Raw genomic sequence first — 26,257 nt, 5'->3', positions numbered from 1 at the left:
TTCCCAGCAATCCCTGGTGAACATCCCAGAGCCTGGACGAGGTTGATCCATTTACCCTGGCTTGCCAATATCCTGTAACCTAAGGAAGGCCACCCACTCCCAGGCTGCATTCTGGACCACCCTAAGAAGGGATCCCTGACTGTTCCAACAGTATACGATACAACGCGCTATATTTATGCGCTTCTGGTGAGTGCGCATTTCATATATTTATTAGCACACCCACCTGAGGATCCATACACTGGGATTTTACATAATCACTGCACTATTATTTGAGATATAATTTAAACCTGTTCATGGTACCCAAAGCCAAAGGGGGCATCCGCTCCATAATTTAAGGTTCTCAACATCTTCTATAAGGTAAAAAAAATTCCACACAGAATCTTCCTGGTTAGTCATTGCCTCCCTCCATCTGGGAGACCTTCTGGTCTCTGTAGAGATCAAGGATGCTGATTTGCATATCCCCATCTTCGTGGGGCATCAGTGCTGCCTGGTTGTGGTGTGGACATGTAACATTATCAAATTGTTGCCATTTTCTTTGGTCTTTACACTGCACCTACAGTCTTCACCAATATACTAGCCCCTGTTCTCTCTCTGCTTCACTCTTGAGGCATCCCTATAGTGGGATATCTGGATGACCTCCTTCTGAAAGAACAGTTGATTTGGGCTAAGATAAGCTCCAACAGACCATTCAGAGCCTACAGAAATTCAGATGGATTTTAAATCTACAGAAATCAGTGCTGAAACTACCTCAGCATTTGGAGAATCTATGCCTGATCTTAAAAATGGGCCGGTCCAAGTTCCCTCCATCCACGGACAAACTCCAGTCTCTCCACTCCCATGTTAGGACTCTGCAGTCCATGAGTCAAACAACTCTCTATTTTTGCATGAGGCTCTTAGGCCTAATGGTGTCCTCCTTGAGGCAGCTCCTTCTAGCCAGATTCACTCTAGACTGTTACAGCTCAATGTTGTGCCATGTGTCAGACAAGGGGTGCCGGCTCTGGATCATCTCATACATATGATCAGCAGGACCAGGCCTTCCCTGGCATGGTTGGTCACAAGTTCAGAGATGGAATCCAGAAGATCCTTTCTCCAAATGGTTTTGAAGCTGCCCATGACCAATGTCAGCACATTCGGCTGGGGAGGAGTCCTGGTTACCCTCTAGGTACAGGGGACAGAGTCATAAGAGGAAGCTCCCCTACTGATCAATATTTCAAAATGCAGGGCAATTTGGTTACCCCTTCAAATCATACAACCAGGATTCAATGGCAATGGCAGTAGCTTAGATCAACCATCAGGGAAGTACCAAAAATCTCTCAGCTCAAAGAGAAGCAAAGCTCATACTGGCAGAACTTCACATTGCCTTACCTGGCATGCACATTTTATGCATGGAAATTCGGCAGGTGGACTTCCTCAGGTGCTAACGTTTAGACTGTTAAGAATGGCCTTTTCACCCTGAGGTGTTTCAAGGCCTCTGTAGCAGGTGAGGGATGCCTGGAATGGACTTCCTGACTTTCACTTTCAAACAAAAAAATTAGCAGGTTTGTTTTTAGATTCAGGGATCTTCTAGCCCTTGGAGTGGATGGTCTGGTGACTCCATGGGTTCAGTTCAACCTGATCTAAGCCCTTTCTCCTCTGATGCTCTTCCTCACTTACATTGCAGAATCACGATGCAAGGCATTCTGGTGATACTCATCTCACGGAACTGGTTAAGGAGAGTGTAGTACTTGGACTACATCAATTTCCTGATAGACTTTTCCTCTTTAATTGCCCAGATGTTTTATTCCAATGACCAGTTTGCCAACCTGCTTCTCAGTGATTTGCTGTAACAGTTCCTATCAGAATCGGCCATCCCTATCTTCCTCAAAGCAAAGAAAATGACCCCTCGCAATCTACCATCGCACTTGTGAAGCATATCTGTCTTACATAGTTAGTCTGGTTGAAAAAAAGACTCAAGTGCATCCAATTCACATTGTTCCTCCTGTTTGTTCCCCAGTAATTCCATGGGATCTTAACCTGGTTCTGTCATCTTATCAAAGACTGTCCTTTGAACCTATTAGGGATATTTCATCATCTCTCCTTACATGCAAGGTTGCCTTCACCTCTGCTATTTAAGTTTTTGAGTTGGTGGCCTTAACCTGTAAAGAATCCTCTCTTGGGCTTCACAAAGGCAAGGTTGTTTTGAGGAGGCCTCCTTTCTTCCCAAGATGGTTTAATCCTCTCACTTTAATCAATGCATTGTTCTACCATCCCTCCATCTTGCTCCTAAACATCCTCCATTGTTCTCCAAATCAGCATAACATAGAGGAATACAGGACTATAAAGAGGAAAACGTTAGCAAAATTCTGATGGGCTTTAAACTCTGAGACATATTTCTCAGATTTTTTTATGAGATTGAAGTACAGTAAGGCCCCTTTCAGACGGGGAGGACTCCATCTGCCTGCTCAGTGGGGGATCTCTCCGCTGATCCCCGCTGAGCAGGTGGATGACAGGTCTGTGTCCGCTCCACTATGCAGAGTGGACACAGACACAGCCTGCTGTTTTCTATATGGCGGTTGGATGGAAACAGACTATCTGTCCCTTTCCATCTGGCTGTCATGCGATCTGATCCACCAGACAGATGGGGAACGATCCCCATCTGTCTGTTTTTAGCGTACAGCATCAGATGCTGGCAGGTGTCAGCAGACACACCCACCACTCCATAGAGAGCTATGGATGGTTCAGTTGGGCCCCCCTGACAGGTGGACCCGATCGGACCGTCAGTGTTAAAGGGGCATAAGACAGTTAAAGTATAGAGCAGGGGTCTCCAAACTTTCTACAGAAAGGGACAGTTTACTGTCCTTTAGACTTCAGGGGGGCCTGGCTGTGGCTAGTGGGAGTAAACAAAGCCCCATCTTTGATATTGGTGAAGAAATAGTTGGTGTCAGTGGAAGGAACTTTGCCCCATCTCTGGTGTCATTGGGAGGAATAGTACCCCATTGTTGGTGTCAGTGGAGGGAATAGTACCCCATTTTGTTGTCAGTGGAAAGAATTTTGCCCCATTGTTGGTGTTAGTGGAAGGAATAATGCTTCTGGGGCCAGAAAAAGGCAAGCAAAGGGCTGCATCTGGCCCCATGGCTGCAGTTGGGAGACCACTGGTATGAAGACTGAACATGCAAAATCCACATTGTATATATATATATCGACAGCAGTGTATTTCTGCATGGTGCAGTTGGCTCTTTACACCGGAACATAACACAAGTGATGTACATTTCACTTCACAAAACTGAAGAGGCACTGTAGCATATTCTATTCAGATTCTTTTTTTATTCATTCAGGTCCTACTTTAAAGATTTCCTGGAAGGATTTTCAGTTTCATACACCATGCTTAAATTTGAAAGAATTAAAAGCAAAATGTATATACAGTACATGACACACTGCTCCCAGCAATCCCATTTTCATCTACATATTGTGTAAGAGTTTAGTAATTGCAGAGTTCAAAGTGGTAACTGGATTCAGACTGGTAATTATGAGCATAAACATATTGAGCTGTAGTGTATATGTAGTATAAATCATATGCAGGACCATAGATAATTCAAATAAAATTCACCTTAGTTGGATATTTGAGATGAGAAACACATTGCAACAACCCCAGACTAGATACAGAAATGTTCAATAATAATGTTTTTTCCAGAATTTCCATCTTCCCAAAGCAATAACTTGTTGCTGACCTAAATTATGAAATGAAGATTAATCGATTGGCAGCTGAAGTATTAATGAAATCTTTTAGCTTTCTATATGTATATAAATTGATTAAAGTGATTCTAAAGGTAAACATGTTTTTTTTTAAAAAAACATGTTACACTTACCTGCTCTGTACAGTAGTTTTGCACAGAGCAGCCCCAATCCTCCACTTCTTGAGTCCCCCGCCAGTGCTCCTGGCTTCTAACCCCCCCTGCTGATTGCTCCCATATGAAGTAGCTTGCTATAGGGGGCAGTCGTGAATCGCTTCTGAGCCAGCTCTGTGTGTCCATTGAGCATGGCTTGGCCCTGCCTTTGCTTCCTCCTCTCTGTGTTTGACAGCAGTGGAAACCAATGGCTCCTGCTGCTGTGTTTGAGCCAATGAGAAGGAGAGAGCGGAGAGAGTCTCTGCTTTCGTGCACATTGCTGGACCGAGATTGGGCTCCAGTAAGTATACTGCAGTTGCATAAAATGCATTAAGGTAAAAAATCTTTTGCCTTTTGAACCACTTTAAGACAGTTAGCATACATATGCATAAATTAGAATATTGTTTTTTTATTCATTGCTCCTTAAGCAGTTCAGATTCTTAACCTTTATACTCCTTATAGCATAGAGTAATTTTTTTTATTTCTGCTGTGGGCCTATCAGTTCAGCAATAATTTTCTCATTACTTGTGGTGCTGAAGTAATACATGAAGAATATCATTGTATCTTAATCCTACAGTACAGGGTGAAAGAGCTTACATAGACCATGGGTTACATGCAGGTTACCTTCAGGCTTTTATACACTGGCAAAAAACTTGCTAGGACCGCCCTTAGTGCTCACTCATATAACTCCACCAACTCCATGAGACTCCAGTTTTTTGCTAGTGGCCTTAGGTGATGGACCTCTTCTATGTTGAAGAAGTGTTTTTCCTTTTTTCTTCGGGCACTTCTACCAAGATCTGACTACTTATTTCCCTGGGCTCTCTAGCAGTTTCTTGATCAGTAACACTTGAGAACTGTTCCAGGACCTCACTGTGTGGATCTGGATGTTTGCTTCGGGCACTGAATCCTGCATTAGACCTCATTCAGATGGGTACTGACACCTATACTCTGTGAATGAGCACCTTGTTTATGCAGCTTCAGCTCCCAGGTGCTGCATGCAGTCAGCCCATTCATGTCTGTTGGGACGCAACGGGTGCATGGATACGGTTGCTTGTCCCAATTTGACAGCCATGTGTGTGCAGGTGATTGACCTCAAATGCAGACTGTATGCCCTTCCTTCCGCATCCCATTCTATGATTACCCCACTGGGGATCCCCTCACTTTAGCAATGGTGCATCACAAGCTCAAGGGAGCTGGGACAAAAGAGCTGAATAACATGCGTCCTACATAACTTTGGTTAGATCCTCCACCTAAAAAGTTATCGCTTGGCCCATCTCACAGATTTGATTATCGGACAGTCTGATACTATCCAGAATTGTTCTGCCTTGGGAAAAACTTCTTTCCTTCTCTAGCCAGTGCCCTCCAGCCCCAGATGAATTTATGCTTGGGTCTCATGGTTGCCTTTTAGCCAAGTTTCACACCACACAATTGCAACTTTACATTCTGGCCACATGGGACAAACAGATTTGGCTCTTGGACAACCCCATGCCTTTGACTCCCAAGGCCAGACTCTCCCTAGGTTGGTGAATTTCCAACCCAGTGGATGGAGTTAGGGAAGCCCTTTTCTTAACTTTTTTTGAAAGCTCTCTCGACAGATGCCAGCCTGTCATGCTGTAGAGCAGTTCTGAACAACATGTTGGTGCAGGGAACTTGGTCTTCAGAGGACGCTCACATTTTAATCAACATTCTGGGACTCGGAGTGATTCAGTTGGTCCTTCAACTCAGGAATCTGTTGTGAGATCGCCCAGCGAGATTTTAGTCGGACAGTGCCATGGCCATGGCCTACATCAGTCATCAAGAATACACCAGAAGTCATGCCGCTCTCACGGAAATGGACTTGATCCTCTCTTGGGCAGCACATTCTGGCCCTGTGATTTGCCCACATTTTAGACATGGAAAATTGTCAGGAAGACATCAGCTCCTAGAACTATGGGAATCTGCTCTCCATCCAGAGCTCTTTTAAGCCTTTTGCCAAAAGTCACCAGATGTGGACCTGCTGGTGTCCAGATTCAACAGCCAGGTTTGCTGCCAGGTCCAGGGACCTTCGGGCCTTCACAGTGGATGCTTTGGTGACACTGTGGGGTCAGTTCAATCTGATCTACGCCTTTACACCCCTCAGATTCTCCTTCACATACTCTGCAGGTTCAAGAAAGAGGGTATTCAGGTGATTCTCATGGTGCCAGATTGGCCCTGCAGGACATGGTACTCAGACATTCTAAAGTGCTATAGGTCCTTCCATATTGTCTGGATCTCCTATCCCAGTGCCCCCCCCAGCTTATCAGTCAATGGCTTTAAAGGCATGGCTTTTGAAGCCATGATCCAGAGGTACAGGAGCCTTTTAGATTCTGTCATGCTTACCGTCTTGAAGTATTGTAAAGTCTATCATGTCAGCTTGAAGGCCTACTTTTGCTTGTTGCAAGTTGAGGAGCTTTCATCCTAGAAAGTACTATGTCCTTCCCCTAGTCTGGTCTGGACCAACATTAGGCCTTGAGTACTATTAAGGTACAAATCTAAACTTGCTATTCTGTATCAGAGACCTTTGGTCTCTCCCTTTCTAGTAAAGTTCACCTTTGGGAACATGTTACACGTTCCACTGATTTTTAGGGTGGAACATGTAACATGTTCCCACTCCTACAGCTCACCTCCCACACCTGATATCATAATTTGGAAAGACCACAGCCGTGCAAGGCTCAGGCCCACCAGCTGCATCATTTATTCACAGAGTTCTGTGAATGCATACTTTTGCAGCTGATAGCTCGTAGTACTCAATGAATTGCGAGGGCATTGGTGAGTGCTCTCGTAGTCAATTGAGCCTCCTGTCATTCAGTAACTGTCTGACCGTATCGGAGGTCTGGGCAGACAGCTACACTGACAGTCTGCTGGAGCCTGACACTGCACCCGCCAGTTCAATCCTTTGCAGGCTGCTAAGAAAAAAAAATTGTAAATGCACATTTTTGTTCCTCAGAATCCCCTTGGGATTTCAGTTTGGTTCTCTTGTCTCCTGAGAAGCCAAACTTTAAACCCAGTAGGGATATTCTTCTGTCTGGCCTTAGCCATAAGGTGGCTTTTCTAGTGGCTATCACCTCTGTGAAGAGAGTCTTTGACTCTTAGTGGCCTTTTCCTGTAAGGAACCTTTCTTAGTTTTGGACAAGACAAAGTCTTAAGGCCGAAGACCTCTTTACTCCCAAAGGTGGCCTCTGTCTTCAAACTTATAGTGTTACTAAAGCCAGGACCCTGCATTTACTATATCTGGTCTCCCACAGTACACAGAACATAAAAATGCAATTATTTTAGTAAATATAAACCGCTAAATACCTTTTCTCATCAGCAGTTGGAGCTGATGGAGATTGTATGAGGAGTTTTCATTCTGCTGTAAGAGGATGCAGGACCCCTGACCTCTGTCTGGACAGTGCTGATTGGTCCTGTGCTGATCACGTGCACTCTCCCAAGAAAAAAAAACTCTCTCTAGCAATACACACCAAACTGAGCATGGGCAGAATGACTCCAAATCTCTGTTCTGTCAGAAGATATATAGGGGACAATGGAAGAAGGGGAAGATCAGAGAAGACAGGATCAAACATCCTTTTTTACACAGTGTGGAGAATTAACCCCTTAGGTTCCACATTGAGTATACAAGCATGCTTTATTGCATATATAGACTGATTTTACTGTTGTGGATTTAGTAACACTTTAATCATAATATTGTCTTTCCTTCCTTGTGTCTGGCTTTGATACACCTTAGGGAAATTTCTCTCCACTGTCTGGAGTTTACCTTGGCAGCTGTCACTTTTGGGAAATCAGATTCACTCTTTGTGGTTCCTGCAAGGGTCTTCCTGTCTCTTGCTTCTCCATTGCTAGGTGAATCAGGCAAGTTATTGTTAGAGCCTCTTGTCTAAAGGATAGACTGTTGGTGCTTCTTGGGCTTTTCAGCATTACAATCCTGTTTCTTAGATTTCCAAGGCTGCCACCTAGGCTTCTGTTTGCATGTTTGCTAAATTCTATCATAAATTCTAATTTCCAGGCCTTTTCTAATGCCGGTTTCAAGGTTAAAGTGCTACAAGCTGGCCATCTGGGTTTTTGTTTACATGTTTGTTAAGTTTTAACAGGTGGATGTTTAGGCCTGCCAATTTCAGGCGTAAAGTACTATAAGCTATTCTCAGAGTCTGTCAAGCCCTTCCTAACCTGTTTGCTGTGTGGGCTTGTTGCCATTGTTTTATGTGTTGCCCACCCCTCAGTTGGACTGGTTCTGGATGTCCCAGTCATATTAATGTAGAATAGAGAAGTTTTTGTCATGTACTGTTCAATCAGGAATATAGGATTTTTGACTTACCAGTAAAATCCATTTCCTGCAGTACAGTACGCACCCCTCTGTTGTTTTGCTCTTGCCCTTCGTAGTGCTTTTCCACAAAACTGTGGCATACTGGGTGTTGGAGGGGTTTTAAGAGGACTGGCTTACATTTTTTTTCTGTTTGCTAGTGTCCAACCTTCTGTAGGCAGCAGTATAATGCAACAAAGAGGAAAAAACCCATTGGAACTATAGTGCAGCTAATATAACATCACACATATGTTCATTAATGATTTTTTTCATATACTTTATTGTACAAAATTACTGTTAAAAAGTACTTTACAGCTTAAAATCATAATAATGGCTCTGAAAACTATTCCAATAATATAATCCCTTATAGGGTTACATCAAAACAATGCTCCCAAGAAGTCCCGACATGTTTTGATCATTTCAATTTAAGATCTTCTTCAGGGGGCATGAAAGCCAAAGGGTTCTCTAAATGAACATATTTGAAGTTATTAGCAAATCATATGTAAGATCATCAATGACAATCATACAATATCCATTTTCATACTTACAAAACAATAGTTGGGCGATTGATGTTTATCAGAGCAATCTTAAAAACACTGGTGTTCAAAGTGGGATTGCATGATCCAACATTCAATGGTGTGAGCAATCAGGACAAGAGTGGTCACATATGCATCTCATGATGTTGGCAGCAGAGAGGGAAAAACAACCACCCTCTTGTATCCTTCTATAATCATCATATGAGAAAACATAGATCTTAGAGACAAGACATCTGCAACTAGCAAGAAATTGTAAACCAGTCAATAAATGAATTGCTGACCATATATGGGATGGAACCAATAGACGCGAGGGGCTAGAATATTCCTCTTTTTATGGGACAGAATGCCGTAAGTTCCAATGGACCACATCTCCAATCACCTCATCTATGATAAAAAAACAAGCAAACACGAATATACAGTCATAGCCACATACAAAATATATATGTCTATATAGAGGCTGGGCAATGCATCCACAAATACATACCACCATCTGAAGAAAATGGGAAATATAATCCAAACCCCTAGACAGCTGTCCAGAAATGCTTCTCTCCACACTTCTACCTAACAGTGTAAAAATGTGTACAGAGAGAGAGAGATGAATCAACCAATTTTCCCCATTTACTAGCATCATTTACTGGCATGGGAGGTTGCACTCTAGGGGCCCTACGACAAAGGGCAATGCTCTCTCCACGCCATTGCAGCAAAGATGGGGCAAAGACCCAAAATGCGACACACCCCTGTGCTGGATGCCCAACTCAGAACTCACCCCTCATGCAGAAGCCCAATGCCACCTTGAAGTCCATCTAAAAGACAATATCAGTGTAAATGAAACAATATATTTATCACCTTACATAATACAAATAATAATACCTATAATAGACAAAATATACATAATATAACAACTTCTCTGTGCACATCCCCTAAATTTATACTTCACTAGAACTTTGATAGTATTGAATTAGAATATATGACCCAAATGCCCTTTTGTTCATGAATTCATAAGTGAATTCAGGCGCCATCACCAAGTTAAAGATCTAACCTTTGTGGTGGTGCCTGAATTTACTCATGAATTCATGAACAACAGGCACTTCTTTCTCACACTATAATGCAACTGTATCTGAATTCCTGCATCTCACAATGGACTTCAAGAAATAGAATGGTAAATACATAAATCTTTTTTTTTTTTGAAAGATAAATAAATAGCTAAAGGTAAATGAAAATAATCAGGCAAGGAGGACCGTTGTTTAGGTGAATTCTGACAGAACTGTTGGGGCGGACTGACAACTCATGGGGACCCCGGGAAATAGGGGATCATGGGGCCCCTGTGTCCTTGCCCAAACTCAAAAAAGCCTATGAAAAAGGTACCAGGGGCATCTCATGGGGCCCCCTACTGACCCTGGGCCCTCGGGCAGTGCCCGAGTTTCCAAATGGTCAGTCCGCCCCTGGGCAGACCTGCTGAGGCAGACGTGGAGGACTTAGACTGCACACAAATGGAGCAAGCCTGAACATACTCTTCAGCATCCTTCCACAGTGAGGGCCATCAGTAATGACGCTGCAGGAAGGCACAGGTGCATTGCACACCAGGATCTCCAGAGAGTTTTGAGTCATGTGCCCATTTGAGCAGCTTGGAGTGAAGGGCGGGGACCACAAAGGTCATTCCAGGTGGGATGCGTTTAAGCTGATGATGAGTGGTGGCCAGGATATGATTTACAGAAATTATAGGTTCTGGTTCAGCATGACACTCAGAGTCAGCAATGTCAAATGATCTGGACAAGGCATCTGCACGGGCATTTTTGGAACCAGGACGGAAGGTAATGTCAAAGTTAAATCTGGCAAAGAAGAGAGCCCATCGTGCTTGTCTGGGATTAAAATGCCGGGCTGATTGGAGATACTGGAGTTTCTTATGATCAGTATAAATCAGGATATGATGTGGAGATCCCTCCAGCCGATGTCGCCATTCTTGCAGTGCCAGCTTTATAGCCAGCAGTTTCCGATCACTGATGGTGTAATTCTTTTTGACATCCAAAAACTTCTTAGAGAAGAAGGCACAAGGACGGAGCTTACCATCATGCATTTGGAGAAGGACAGCCTTCACTCCCAAAGATGAAGCATCTACCTCCAAGAAGAAAGGCTGGAAAATGTCCAGACGTATGACAATAAATGCAGAGAGGAAGGGTGGTGTTTAGTTGTTGGAATGCCTCGACTGCCTAAGGAGGCCAGGTTTTGGCATTGGAACCCTTTTGGGTCAAAGAAGTGATTGGGGCCACCAGAGAGGAATAGTCAGGAGTGAACTGGTGATAGAAGTTGGTGAATTCCAAGAAGTGCAGCGTGGCTTTCAAACCAGAGGGCTGAGGCCAGTTGTGGATGGCTTGGAGTTTGGCAGGATCCATAAGCAGCCCTTTATCTGTGACTATGTGGCCTAGAAAAGGAACCTGGGTTTGCTCGAAGAGGCATTTCTCCAACTTTGCATACAGGTAGTGGTCCTGAAGATGTAGAAGGACAGTACATATGTGCTGATAATGAATTTTTAAATCTGGAGAAAAAATTAAGGTGTCATCTAGATAGACAATGACACAAACATATAGCAGATCAGAAAAAATGTAATTAACAAAGTTCTGAAAGACGGCTAGGGCATTACACAAGCCAAAGGGCATTTCAAGATATTCATAATGCCCATCTCTGGTATTGAGAGCGGTTTTCCACTCATCACCCTCACGGATTCTAACCAGATTGTATGCTCCACGGAGGTCTAGCTTAGTGAAAATTCGAGCATCATGGAGTCTGTCAAAGAGTTCGGAAATCAAAGGTAAAGGGTACCGATTCTTAAAGGTGATAGCATTGAGACCTCTGTAATCAATGCAGGGCTGAAGCGTACCATCTTTTTTCTTCACAAAGAAGAAGCCAGGCCCAGCAGGAGAATTGGACTTACGGATCAATCCTTTCTGAAGATTTTCTTGGACATACTCAGACATGGCTTGAGTCTCAGGAATGGAGAGAGGGTAAACTTTACCTCAAGGTGGAGAAGTCCCAGGTTGGAGGTCAATAGCACAATCATAGGGACGGTGAGGAGGCAAACAGTCAGCAGCTTTCTTACAAAAGACGTCTTCGAAGGCCTGATAATGCGGAGGGAGCATCGGAGAGGTGGTGACCTCAGCCATGGGTACACAGAGAGGTGGAAGCATTTTAGGGAGACAAGTCCGATGGCATTGTGAGCCCCATGACAATACTTGACCAGAGTTCCAGTCAAGATAGGGTGAGTGTTTCTACAACCATGGAAGTCCAAGAATGATGGGACTTGAGGATCAGGAAGGAGATTTCCTCATGATGAAGAACACCCACATGCATAGTTATGCAGTTAGTTCAGAAGCGTAGAGGTCCTAAGGCCAAGGTAGAGCCATCGACTGCAGATACTGATATGGGCATCATCAAGGGGACAAGAGGAATGCCCAATTCAGTGGGCAATGATTGCTCGATGAAATTCCCAGCTGCCCCAGAGTCCACATAAGCAGAAACCTGATACGAGTTCAGGGCCCAATGGATGGAGACAGGTATGATAAATCGAGGGAAGGTGGCAGAATTCAGGTTCTGGTCTAGATCACCTCCCTCAGAGTGACCAAGACCTGAGAGATTCCCGGGCGGGCCGAACAAGACTTAATTGTATAGAAATAGAAAAAATACGAGCGCTGGATAATCAACCAGAGAGCGGCTAGCATGAAAGGCAAATACCAGGAGCCTCAAAAGTAATATATATCCAATAACCATGCAGCGCTAATACGTACAATGATGCATGCAAATAATCATTTGGTGCAGGTAATAACCAGTGAAGTGAACACCACTTAATATTAGAAAGGATCTTAAGAGTTATCTAAAAAGTCCAGGAATACTACTGATGATGAATATAAATCATTCAACAAGAGTGTTCTTGCGGTGCATAATACATAAAAAATTGACACAATATGTGACTTCTGTGACCATATTCCTCCCGCAGAGATGAGTGTAGATTGCACTAACCAGAGAGCGCAATCTTAATGCGCATTTGAGTGTTAACCAACTCCTGGTCATCCGGCTACTGCAAGCTAGAACTGGATCACAGAGTGGTCATCTGGCCTGCATCAGCTGGGCAAACATCACAACCTCAGGGACACCAGATATCAGAAGGCGTGTAGTCGTCTCACCACTGGGGGGAGTCTAACCAGTCCTGATGTGGGCACCAGATCATCCCAATAAGCCTTGAAGGAGGGGGGGCTCGGAAGTAACGAGCCAAGACAATAGAAGATTCTGATAGTGTAGTACTTTAATTATCCACTTTAATTTAATTATTAGAACAGTAAACAAATAGCTGAAAATCTTACTCACATGTGTAGTGAGCAGCTGGTAGCAGGGAATTCCAAAATGGCCACCGGCCGTCCACAGGGGCCATGCAGAGTGACGTCACAGGGTATACAAGCACCTCCCTAACGCGTTTCATGCGATGGCACGTTATCAAAGACTTAATTGTATGACCTTCAGCCCCACAGTAAAGGCATAGACCAAGTCTTAGGTGACGCGAGCGGAGTGAGGCATGTTCGACCTAACTGCATAGGCTCTTCGGATGCCTGTACAGTTGCAGAGGTAGATTGATCAAGGGATTTTTGGAAAACAGGAGCTAACCCACTGGAGCAGCAATGTGGACCAGTCCTTTCCAGATCTTGCTCCTGGAAGCAGACATCAATTTGGATGCTATGAGCAATCAAGTCATCCAGGGTGGTGGGTATGATTTCAGAAAGAGCCTCATGATTCCATGCCAGTTCCGAAGTTAAGGTGTGAAAATGAACTGGATATTGACCAACAGTCATGCTACCTTGACGAAGCTGAAGAAGAGCTCCCGAAGCAGATGACGTCCTGCCGATCACATCAAAGGTTTTACGGAAAGCCTGCTGGAAGTTTGGGAGACTTGAAATAGTAGGATTCTGATGCTCCCACAGTGGCGAGGCCCAAGCCAGTGCATCACCAGAAAGAAGGGAAATCATGTATGCCACCTTAGAACAGTCAGTAGAAAAATGGTCAGCTGCTAGTTCAAAGTGAATTGAGCACTGATTAATGAAGCCCCGACAAGCTTTGGGATCCCCAGAGAAGCGAGGCATTGGAGGCAGCTGGAGTTTCGAAGGACTGTGTTCCACTCTAGGAACAGCGGGGGTTGGAGCAGCAGGAAGCGGAACAGGAGACGAAACAGAGGGTGAGGAAGTGGACACAACCTGCAGCTGATCCAACCGGGAGGAAAGTTCCTGCAGACAGTGCATAATTCATTCTTGATAGGCCTGCTGGATATGGACTCTCTGCGCCAAACACTGAAGTTGTTCCAGGAGAGATTGCGGTGTCTCAGAGGAGCTCATGGCCTGAGCAAACTGTCAAGCACCTGTGGTAATGAGCCCTTGTAGATCGCTAACTCAGGGTTCCCGAGGGCATGGAGTCTAAGCCCCAGCCTGCTTCTTCACCAGAGCCCCTGATGGTGGGGATGGACTTGCAGCAAGCTGGAATCAGGTCACAGCCCCCAGGTACACCTAGCTGAGGATGCGGAGACCGCTCTCGTGAGCAAAGTACAATGGGAGGAGACAACAGGAATCTGATAAACAAGCCGAGGTTAGGACGGGTGGAAAACAAGTACAGTTGGTGAGCGAAGCCGGGGCTGGTACATGTGTAGTCAGGTGCAGGGTGCAGGAGTTTGCAACAAACAGGAGCTCAGAGAACTAAGAAGTTGCTCAGGCAAAGTGGGCTAGACTGAGCATGTCCTATATAGACAAGCAAACTAGGAAGCGGGCCAGGAAGTGATGGAAGGGAAGGAAATAAAACCCAGAGAATGAAGATGACGCCCATAGGTGAGCACAGACAAACCACACATGTGAAAGGAATCAGGAACGGCACTGCAGCAAGAAGATAAGATTACACAAACAAGAAACTGCAGGCTAACTTGTGACACTTGTGGGAACAGGAAGGGGCCATCCCCAAACTGTTCCCACAAAGTTGGGAGCATGTAATTGTCCAAAATGTCTTGGAATGCTGAAGCGTTAAGAGTTCAATTCACTGGAACTAAGGGGCCAAGCCCAACCCCTAAAAAACAACCCAACACCATAATCCCCCTTCCAACAAACTTTACACTTGGCACAATGCAGTCAGGCAAGTACTGTTCTCCTGGCAACCGCCAAACCCAGACATGTCCATCAGTTTGCCAAACAGAGAAGCGTAATTCATCACTCCAGAGAACACGTCTCCACTGCTCTGAAGTCTCGTGGCAGTGTGCTTTACATCACTATATTCGACGCTTTGCATTGTACTTGGTGATTTACAGCTTGGATGCAGCTGCTTGGCCATGGAAACCCATTCCATTAAGCTCTCTACACACTGTTGTGCTAATCTGAAGGCTACACAAAGTTTGGAGGTCTTTAGCTATTGACTCTGCAGACAGTTGGTGACTTCTGCGCACTGTGCGCTTTAGCATGCGCTGACCCTGCTATGTCATTTTACATGGTGTACCACTTGGTGGATGAGTTGCTGTTGTTCTCGGTTGCTTCCATTTTGTTATAATGCCACTAACAGTTGACCGTGGAATATTTAGTAGCAAGGACATTTCACGGATGGACTTATTGCACAGATGGCAACCTATCACTTGAATTCACTGAGCTCCTGAGAGCGACCCATTCTTTCAAAAATGTTTGTAGAAGCAGTCTGCATGACTAGGTGCTTGATTTTATACATCTGTGGCCATTGAGTTGATTGGAACACCTGAATCCAATGATTTGGAGGGCTGGCCCAATACTTTTGGCAATATAGTGTATATAACCCTTCCAAATTGATATAGTAATTTGGAATGTCACTGGATAAGTAGCTAAAGGCATGTGGGAAATCAACTCCCACATTATGGGCTAATAATATTATGATTAATCCACACATCACAAACGTAGTGGTGAAAAACAATAAAATGACAAAATTCTAGGATTCAATATTACAACCACATTTAAAAAAAAAAAAAAAATAGGACACTGGGTAAAAATCTACATAAAACAAAATGACTTGTAAATCTCATAAACCCATATTTTTACATTGAACATTATTCTGAAATTGTTCGACAATTTTTAGACACAACTTTTCATAGATTGGTTTTGCTCTATCCCAACTTGTTTGAGACGTTGCTGCCATCAATTTAAAAATTAACTTATTTTTTCTTAAATTGGTACATTTTCCCAGTTTAAACATTTTTTAGATGTCTAGATTCTATTCTGAATAAAATATGGTATCATGAAAATTGTAAATGATTGCATTCTGTTTTTATGTAGCTTCACACAGTATCCAAACTTCTTTGAAATGGGATAAGACAAAATAGAATATCCAAAAGCTTATGATGAGAATACTTACAAGCTTTGTAGGATCCAAACTGTTAAGTGTGCTAAACAAAGTGCAAACCTCCCTTCCCCAGTCATCCCCAGAGTTAACAATATTGGCAGGTGACCAGAGCTAGTAGATGAAAACATATATACAACATATAAAAATCTAGCCCACTAATTGTTGCAGTGTGTAGTAAAACATACAATCTTAGGCTCCATGCACACTAGCAATTTTTTGTTTAAGCTCAAAAAACGCTGGATAAAAAATGCTGGTAATAGCCTATTTAGTAGCATTTTAATGGCATTCAGAAGCGTTTAGGAATGTTAGCATTTTATTAGCATTTTTACAGTACATCTAGAGGAAAAATAAGCTACAAAACAGCCATTATGAGTGTTTTAGGAGCATTTAGTGTTTGTTCTGCTGGAAAAACACTCAAAAAAACTCTACAAAACCAATCTTTTTTTCTGTTCCTAGATGCTGAAGCTCAGAAAATGCTAATAGCCTAAAATAGTGTGCATGGACACATAGGATAACAATATTTAGCTTCTAGGAGCAGAAAAAAAATATGCTGATAATAGCTTCTGGGAACTTAAATAAACGCTAGTGTGCATGGAGCCCAAGTTTTAGATTGAGTATAAACAGGCATAAATTGTCTTTTCTTTTCCATTGAAAAGGTTTGGGCAAAACATCTCTCAGACATCTCTGCCAGACTGTGTATTTTCAGAAAAAGGGGATAAACACTAGAGAAATGCTAAATCTGATCATGTGACCAGTAGGGAATAATTTCAAAATACGGCTCTGTTTGAATAGGAACATCCCTTTGCAGCAGCAACTTTTTTTACAACTTTTCTGAAAGTGCTGGTAACTACTGTCCGTGGCTTCAAAGAAAAGTAATGTACCATCTTTGAATGTGAATTTTTAAGTTACTTTCTCAATGATGGACATTTATGGTCCACTGAGGAGATCTGCTGGATGACCCTATTTGCTCTTATGTGATGATGCAGTCTTACATTTCCTTCTCTTCTCTGTCCTTGTCTTATCTTCTTTCAATATGAAGGTGAAAGATCACCCTGCCTTTCAGAAAGTGAACTCTTGGTACTTTTAAGCAAGGAAGCCTCCTCTCCACATTCAGGTTCTACCAGCCCTGCATTACTCTGGCTCTTTAACCCCTAGACGCTGAGCGCATGCAAATATGTGGCCTCTCGGCATCTGGGCCTTGACGCCGAGCGGCCGCATATTTGTGTACCATTTGAAAATACATATGTGTTGACAGCGCGTGCCCTGCGTGCTCCCATCACATATGTCCGTGACTTACAGAAAGGTCCCAATCTCCCCTTACGATCGGGACCTTTTCTGATCATTTGACCACCGTGACAGCGAATCACGGCGGTCACATGACCCTAAAACCCCACCCCGCCTCCCGGCTTCTGAAACTTTTAAATGGCCGGGAGGTGCCGGCGCAAAGGGGTTAAACTTGTTTACAGGGACACTGTCATAGGAGAATAATGGAGTTGGCTATTCCTGAACTCTTGTGAGAGCTCTACTTCCCTGGCTGTTATCCTGATGCTTTGACTTCAACGCTGTCTGAGTTGCTTGCCCAGAACAAATATGGAGATATGTACAGTAGTTCTGACACACATTTACAGCAAGCTTGTTCTGGGTTTGTGACTGTGGAAACATTCTGAAATCAGACATAACCAGGCATCCAACATTTTCAGATGGTCTGCACTGACAGTCCCTTTAATTGTCTTATGACAGAGTCACTTTAACTGGGAGATAATGCAGGATTTGTTCTTTGTCAGGAAGAAAAATCACAGAGCTAAAGCTGTTATATTTCGAATGTCAAAAATAAAAAATATTTCTATCAAAATTATTCACATGAAACAATGTTTTCTAATTTGGTACATCTTGTATGCATGGACTGTTTCTCCATTACCAAGCTTCCACTCATCCACTCATCCAAGACATTTTCAGATGCCATAATTATCTTTGTGAGATGTCTGATTTCTGCCACACATGTGGATCCAGTTGTTTACATAGTCATAGAAAATGTGAAAAAAAAGGTTTAATGCCTCACTCAAGTTTACTAAAGATTATTCATTCATGAATTTATTTAAAACTTCACAGAAAATGGCAGTAATTTACAGCAGTGTATTATTCGAAAGCACTTTAAAAATTGTAGTTTTGTAATCACAGATAGTTAAATACCAAAAGAAAATGCTGGTCAATTATTATTTTGTGAAAAGAAATGAGTATATTTTGAATGGTGCAAATGACAAAGCCATGATTGTTCTCAGAAGAGTGAAACTGTAGCATCATAGAAAACTTCCCTCTGGCAAAGCAACTGGGTTTTATTCTGAAAAGTGGAAGTCCAAACCTCTATGGGACAATAAGGGTGAAATCCTACACAAGCCTCCACCCTCTTGTGAGCTGAACTTGGATCTGTGGTGATGTCAACTAGAAAAGGTCCTTTAAAGTTAAAAAATATATATTACAATGCGTTGGCTTTAATAAATAGAATAAGAAGAACCAAAGGAGTGAAAAGCAAAAAAAAAAAAAATAAATAAAGTTTAACAAAATGTAGATGTGGCAATTAGTGACTCAAATTAGAGATGCGGTTGACAGTGACAGTATTTTTTTTGTCCTTTGTTATTATACAAAGCACTGCGTTAGCATACATTTTTTAAATCTGTGCTGTGGGTAAACAGACTAAAGTTATAAATATTCTTTCTGTTAAATTGAATGAACTTGAAAAACCAAAACACTTTTGGTTTAGACAAAATAATGAGGAAAATATATGAAAGCCGTCCAAATTGCATCTTATTTCTAAATAACAAGAAGGTAGCACGCAGAATCTAAGCAGAGTACCCAGACTTACTGGAATTTAGACCAGTGTGGAATAGAATTGTAAACAGTGCTGATCCAGAACACACAAACCTCATCTGTTATATCCAGTCCTTCATCATGCCACAGTCCTGCTTTAAAGAACAACTTTCTCAAGGAATTTTTTGTGTAAATACCATTAATGTTATAAGATAGCATAAAAATGCACCAGGGGATTCCTGAAGACCTCCTGTATAAAACAAATGCATCTTGCAAAGTACAGTTTCATATATAATAAGAGTAAATGTTTTTTTATTCTGCAACATTTGTAGATATGGAAGTTCCTAGATTTATAATCAACCATATGCAGCATTTCTGCAACTCTATCTCTTCACATGTACATCATAGGAGTAAGCAACCCCCATTCCAATCCATACAGCTCTAATATAGCTCAGAAGGGGAAACCTCGCCCAAGGCAAGTGCAGTAAAAAAGGAACCTATATACTATAGCTCTTCCCTAGCAGCATGACGAGTGCCTTTCAACCCAGGGGGACCAACTTCCAGCATTATGTGACAGTTCTCTTTGTTGTCTCAACATTGTCAAGTTTTCTTACAGGTATAATAGAGAAGTAGATTGCCAGGCCTTTCTTCTGTGCATTGTAAGCTCAATATTGTTGTCGTTGTCATGTCAAACCCTCTACCTTCAACACTGCCCATCTGCTGCTGTCCAGACAGGTGGCACATCATTAGTCTGGTATCTCTGCCAGAACCTGTCTGCCCCGGGAGGCCCTGCTAGTAGTGAAGCTACCGACAGCATAACTTTTGACTTCATAGATACATGCAAGCCCCGGAGGCGCAACAAGCCTATGTTTTTTCCCATTGCAAGAACTTCACATACATGCTCCTGATCTTGCAGTATAGCTCTCAAAACCATGTCTGTCCTTTGTAGACCATTCTGATGTGTACTGTATAAGTAATCACAACCTTCAAGCAGAAGTCTGAAGTCCTGCAAAATAGGTAATTCCACATACAGAGACTAAACTTCTCTGCCTGATGTCTACCTGTTCATGATCGTTTTCGAAGGCAGACCTAGAGGCCTAGGCATCATGGCAGTGAGTTAGAGGTGCTAAATTTAAAAACTTTAGAGCTTTAGAGGCGTAAAGGTTATTTTTTTTTTATTATATCTTTTTTTAATTTTTTCCAATACAAAAAGAGCATCTAATGCACACAAAAATGAAAAGAACTTCACCAATACATAAATTCCATTTGCATCATCTTATCCCCTTCCCCAATAAAGGTACTTTTTTGCTGTTTTTTAAAACATTTGTGCATACTGAGGTGTTTCCTGTTGTTGGGTGCCTGATAGAATGGCTTTAAGGCATCTTGTCTGAAATTATAAATTACAGATAAGGTCTTAGTTCAGATTTTTTTGTCTAAAAAAATACACCCTGCATTGGTTTCTGCTGCACAAATACTTATGTATAAAGCTGTCCATAGATGGACTGAATCTCGGCCGGTTCAGCAGGAACTGGCTAAGAGTCGATCCATCTATGGACAGGTGTGTTATACTGAAGTCAATCCATCAATCCACTTCAGTACAACCAGCCTGTCGGATGATCATGTTGCTATAGCCGCCAGCAGTGATAATTGTGTTCTGCTGGCAGAACACAATAGCTCAGTGGGAGGGATTCCCCCATGAACACTTACTGTGTTGATGGGGAAACTGAGAGATTTTCTTTCCTTCCACCTGTGGTGGAAGGAAAGAAAATTGCATAATCTATGGAATAATCCACTGCTTTAGAAGATGGCATCATAGACAAACGTTACCACTGTTCTGGGTAGCCAGTAAGTTTAAAATGATCACAGATTGTGCCTAACCTCTTTGAATTTTGTTACAAGAAGTACATAATTTATATTTCACAGTAATGTAGGTGCACTGCTGTTTACACTGTACTGTAGGTACGAATGGCTGAATGCACACAAAGCGGGATTTACACTGGCCTGAGCCTGTAATGACTGGTGTCAGAGGACAGGGAAAGCAAATGCAGAAGAAACAGATTGTAGTTGTCATGTTTCTTTGTGTTCCCAGATATATTAAATGAAGGAATGTGCTTTACAAGTACCGATAATCCTTAAGAAAGGTGTCTGTGAGGAGATTGGGTCTGACAGCCTAGGTAACACATACAGTCATGGCCGAAATTGTTGGCACCCTTGATATTTTTCCTGAAAATCAAGTATTTCACACAAAAAAGGTATTGCATTAACACATGTTTTGCTATACACATGTTTATTCCCTTTGTATGTATTGGAACAAATATAAAACAGAGGCAGAAAAGCAAATATGACATAATGTCACACAAAACCCCAAAAATGGGCTGGACAAAAGTATTGGCACCCTTAACTTAATATTTGGTTGCACACCCTTTGGAAAACATAACTGAAATCAGTCGCTTCCTATAACCATCAATAAGCTTCTGACACCTCTCACCCGGAATTTTGGACCACTCTTCCTTTGCAAACAGCTCCAGGTCTCTCTTATTGGAAGGACACCTTTTCCCAACAGCAATTTTAAGATCTCTCCACAGGTGTTCAATGGGATTTAGATCTGGGCTCATTGCTGGCCACTTCAGAACTCTCCAGCGCTTCTTTGCCATCCATTTCTGAGTGCTTTTTGACGTATGTTTGGGGTCATTGTCCTGCTGGAAGACCCAGGATCTTGGACGCAAACCCAGCTTTCTGACACTGGGCCCTACAGTGCGACCCAAAATCCTTTGGTAATCCTCAGATTTCATGATGCCTTGCACACAGTCAAGGCACCCAGTGCCAGAGGCAGCAAAACAACCCCAAAACATCATTGAACCTCCACCATATTTTACCGTAGGTACTGTGTTTTGTTCTTTGTAGGCCTCATTCCGTTTTCGGTAAACAGTAGAATGATGTGCTTTACCGAAAAGCTCTATCTTGGTCTCATCTGTCCACAAGACGTTTTCCCAGAAGGCTTTTGGCTTACTCAAGTACATTTTGGCAAACTGTAGTCTTGCTTTTTTATGTCTCTGTGTCAGCAGTGGGGTCCTCCTGGGTCTCCTGCCATAGCGTTTCATTTCATTTAAATGTCGACGGATAGTTCGCGCTGACACTGATGCTCCCTGAGCCTGCAGGACAGCTTGAATGTCTTTGGAACATGTTTGGGGCTGCTTATCCACCATCCGGACTATTCTGCGTTGCAATCTTTCATCAATTTTCCTCATCCGTCCACGACCAGGGAGATTAGCTACAGTGCCATGGGTTGCAAACTTCTTGATAATGTTGCGCACTGTGGACAAAGGCAAATCTAGTTCTCTGGAGATGGACTTGTAACCTTGAGATTGTTGATATTTTGCCACAATTTTGGTTCTCAGGTCCTCAGACAGTTCTCGTCTCCTCTTTCTGTTGTCCATGCTTAGTGTGGCACAGACAGACACACAATGCAAAGGTTAAGTGAACGTCTCTCCTTTTTATCTGCTTTCAGGTGTGATTTCTATATTGCCCACACCTGTTACTTGCCCCAGGTGAGTTTACAGGAGCATCACATGCTTGTAACATTCTTATTTATCCGCAGTTGTGAAAGGGTGCCAATACTTTTGTCCAGCCCATTTTTGGAGGTTTGTGTGACATTATGTCGAATTTGCTTTCTTTCCTCCCTTTTTTTGTTTTGTCCCAATACACACAAAGGGAATAAACATGTGTATAGCAAAACATGTGTTAATGCAATACGTTTCGTGAGAAATACATGATTTCCTGGAGAAATATCAAGGGTGCCAACAATTTCGGCCATGACTGTATAACCATTTTGTTTTTTGTTGGCTTGTTTTCGTTTTATTATAAGGACAGCGGTTGTGGTCCTTCCCACTGGCCAGTTTGTCATTACTGTGTGACATCATTTGGATGTGTATTATCAGGGCAGGGTTTACATCTTAGCGGCATAGGAAATCTGGTGCTCCAAGTGCTACCCATAAACAGGCCCCACCAAGTGTGCTCCTTCCAAACATTTTTTTTTCTTCCTTCACAGAATAAAAAAGGATAATTTACATAAATATGAGAGAAATTTTAACGCTTCTCACTCTATGCAAAAATAAATAAATAAATTTCTCAAGCTGGCCGATCCATGTCAATGTGCAATAGCAGTGTTGTAAAGTGTGTGTGACCAGCCTGTTCCAAGTGCAAGTTGAACAGCTAATGGGCTGTGTTATCTGCTGAGTTGCATGCATAGACTGCATCTTTCTTCTGTGATGTAGCTGGGAACTGGAGGATGAATAGTGGACCCGATCCAGGACTGGTTTAGCAGAAAGGAGAACAGCAGCCCTAATAAACACTGTCATGTTGCAGCTGGTTAGCATACCATATGGTAAATACAATCCCTATACTGTAAGTTATTATTTTTAGGAGCTGGATCTTAACTTAAGGGTAAGAGATATTGACCTTACAAGAGTATTTATTTGCTTGGGATATCTCGTATGCACAGACATAAGACATAGGGGCTTTATTCTTATGTTTTTAAATGATTTTAGTTGTGTATTGTCCATACATATATGAACAAGAAACCGCGGTTACATTTTTTGCACTTTATTGTCATGCTGTTTCCATTTTGTTAAAGGTAGTTCCCTGTAGTTGTTCCAGCACAGGAAATGTATGAGTTGTTATGGATAAATGTAGTGTTTATTCCATATTAATAGGGTGGACATTTTTGGACTAGGATTAGACATACAGCTGTGGTACTAATTCCAATTTTTTGCTTTTAGAAATCAGGCTTTACTATTTTTTTATTGATATTATATAAATAATTGTGTAACATTTTGGTTTCGCATTATTTCAGTATAACTTGGTGCTGTATCTCTTTTATGAGCATATAATGACAACTCACCATGTCTTTTGGGAATCTGCAAACGTAATACTTGTTCTTTTAGACATCCTAAAATGCCAGAGTGATTCAGTTTGACATTTAAGACTTTCCTCCTCATGCAAGACAGAGGATGTTCTAATTCAGGATTAGGCAACCTGCAGGCCTTTTAGCTGTTTAGCAGCTACAACCAATATATTCTATCATCTAGTAGTTGTTAGGAGTTCTAGCCAATAATAGAATATGCTCAGGTTGTTCAGACTACAACATTGTAATGCCTTTGTTAAATAAAGTATTTCAAGATCCTTTGCTAGTCCCATACATTACCAGATGATCATTCTTTGAATTGTTGTACAGAAAGTATTTGTGTGTATATGTGTGTGTGTGTGTGTATATATATATAAAAACATTCACATGTAACAAGTATAATATTTAAATCATGGAAAATCAGGTGGGTCTATTGACATTTACTCTTGGAAAAAATACACTCAGGCCCATTCAGTGAGAAGTGCAGAACGGAGAACCCTTTAAAGTGTTGCTAAACCCATAACAGTAGGATCAGCCTGTATATGCAGTAAAGCATGCTTGTTATACTCACTGTGGAACCTAGGGGGTTAATCCTCTACATTGTGTAAAAAGGATGTTTGATCCTGTCTTATCTGATCCTCCCCTTCTTTTACAGTCTCCAATCCATCTGCTGATAGTACAGAGCTCTAGGAGTCACTCTGCACTTGCTTAGTGTAGTGTGTATTGCTATAGAGTTTCTTTTTTCTTTGGGAGGGTGATCAGCACAGGGCCAATCAGCACTGTCCAGACAGAGGGTCAGGGGTCATGCAGCCTCATAGGACAATCGGGGAGAATGAAAACCCCTCATAAGCTTTAACCACTGCTCTGCTGGACACTGATAGAAGTCACAAGACTGCTCTAACTGCAGGTGAGAAAAGGTATTTAGCCATTTATATTTACTAAAATAATTGCACTTCCATGTTGTGTGCACTGTGGGAGATCAGATATAGTGAATACAGGATCTGGATTTAGTAACACTTTAACCACAGCATGTATTTCATTTTACTGTGCCAGCATCAATTAAAAGCTGTGTTGATTGGTTGTAGTGGGTGAATGCACTCTTCACATCTCTTTGTACCAGCTAGTAGTAGCTAGTCACATTCAACTGGACTTATTCTGTAGTGCTGAAGACATTTCATAGTCTATCCAAGCAACTTCTTCAGTTCTAAGGAGGGAATGAGGCAAATGTTTAGCTGTTTTTAACATCTGCCTTTTCATGCCAATTTGAATATGGTGTCTGGGCTACCAGTGTAGATATAAATGCCGAGGTATTTTCCTGTTACTCATTAGAAATGAATTGGCTTGAAAAAGCTGTTAAGCTTCTTCAACATTACAGACCAAGTCCAGTTGCATGTGACAAACTACTACTAGCTAATCCATGATTTGCTATCTGTGAGGTCCATCACAGACACCTCTTTGTAATTGGCTGTATGAACTCTAACCCTATAGAAAGACACGATTTTAAACATGCCACTCCCTCTCTGCCAGTAATAGATAGATGTTTAATTTCAAGGCCTCTGGCAGTTCACACAATTCTGTAAATGTGCGCAAAGAAGCAGCTAGGAAGTTTCATATGGTTTAGTATATACAGGAATTAGTGTTCTGGTTCTGACCTCTATTCTGTGATGATATTTATTTTATTGATCAGAATGCAGTGTTTGATTATGAATCGGATTGTACAAATGCTCATTCTCATGCATTCATTGTTGATTTTACCATACCTTGATTTGTGTTTATTCTTCTACACAAGTTAATGGGGGAATTCATACAAAGGGTTTGTGTATGTGGGTGCCAAATGCACCAAAGAGGTGTATATCATATGTTTATGTTAATTTGTATGCTGCAACAGCTATTATGTATTGTAATATTTATTTGGTATGATGAGTTATACACCTCAGTGTTTTGCATTAGTTAGTTTAGTTCTAGAAAGGAATGAAAAAGAAGTGACAGGTATATGAATCCTGAAATAAGGATTTTCACAAGCACACCTTGGTATTGTGACAATCTTGTATTTTATTCACATTTAATAATGGGCATCACAGGCCAATGTTTTCAGACCTTACAGGCTTTCTTTTCCAAGGCAGAATGACACACTAACATAAAACAAAGTTGCCTAAGTGTGCATATGGGTGGAGGCATTGAAAAATGGCATGGCAATGGGAAAAGCATGAAATCTTGCAGCAGCATAGTATATCAAAACCATCATGTGGGGACAGGAGAAGAAACTGTTGGTGGGAAACACTGATTTCTTGGTTGAAAACACACACACAAATGGGGTGAACTTTTAATGTGGGAGGGGCTATGAGGTCATTCTTACATCATAGCTTGGTACATGTGTCTATTTCTGGTTGGTTGTTGGTACTATTTAAGCTCCGTGTCTCATGTTAGTGCATTACTCTGCCTTGAAAAAGACATCCTG

The 26,257-nt window shown here is 42.0% G+C and overlaps 1 protein-coding gene across 1 annotated transcript in view; it reads left to right on the top strand.

The window, feature by feature from the left end:
* The window catches only part of GALK2 (galactokinase 2), a 289,559-nt gene that overhangs the window by 261,436 nt on the left and 1,866 nt on the right, over nt 1-26,257 (top strand). The gene's annotated exons all lie outside the window — the stretch shown is intronic.

Source organism: Staurois parvus, unplaced genomic scaffold (genome assembly GCF_062004578.1).
Source record: "Staurois parvus isolate SC_StPar_1 unplaced genomic scaffold, SC_StPar_1.0 ptg000089l, whole genome shotgun sequence".
Classification (NCBI taxonomy): domain Eukaryota; kingdom Metazoa; phylum Chordata; class Amphibia; order Anura; family Ranidae; genus Staurois; species Staurois parvus.
This window is presented reverse-complemented; position numbering and strand designations above follow the sequence as displayed.